This window comes from Cariama cristata, unplaced genomic scaffold, assembly GCF_000690535.1.
Source record: "Cariama cristata isolate BGI_N322 unplaced genomic scaffold, ASM69053v1 scaffold14619, whole genome shotgun sequence".
NCBI lineage: Eukaryota > Metazoa > Chordata > Aves > Cariamiformes > Cariamidae > Cariama > Cariama cristata.
In genome coordinates this window covers 39141-39591 of record NW_009636426.1, presented here as the reverse complement: position 1 = coordinate 39591, position 451 = coordinate 39141, and positions in this window count along the sequence as shown.

Genomic DNA, 451 nt, shown 5'->3' with positions numbered 1-451 from the left:
TTGTTTTACAGAATAATGATATTTCGTTTTGGCAAAAACCCTTAAACACATAGGCATATGAGAAAGTTTTGTTTTAATTTTTAAAGACTATCAATGTCAAATAACTTTCTGTGGGGGATTTTTAAATTGTTACATTTTTAAAAAATGGCTTTTCATGAAGCATTCAAGAAATTAATTGGCACATTGAACTATGGAAATTGCCCAGATAGCGTAAAAACGGAAGGGAATTGCAAGGGGTGAGAATTTCCAGAGAGATTAGGAACATGAAACCTGACACTACAAGTGAAATTTGTGAGATTTTTGGAATAATGATATGAATTTCTCTTTCAGAAATTCAGAAAATGTTGTATACTTAGCACCCTAGGCCTTTTTTTAAGGTCTTTCCTTTGTAAAGAAAAGGTTTCTCATAGAGAGAGGAAGCACTCTGTCCTTTAATAATGATGGTGTAGGG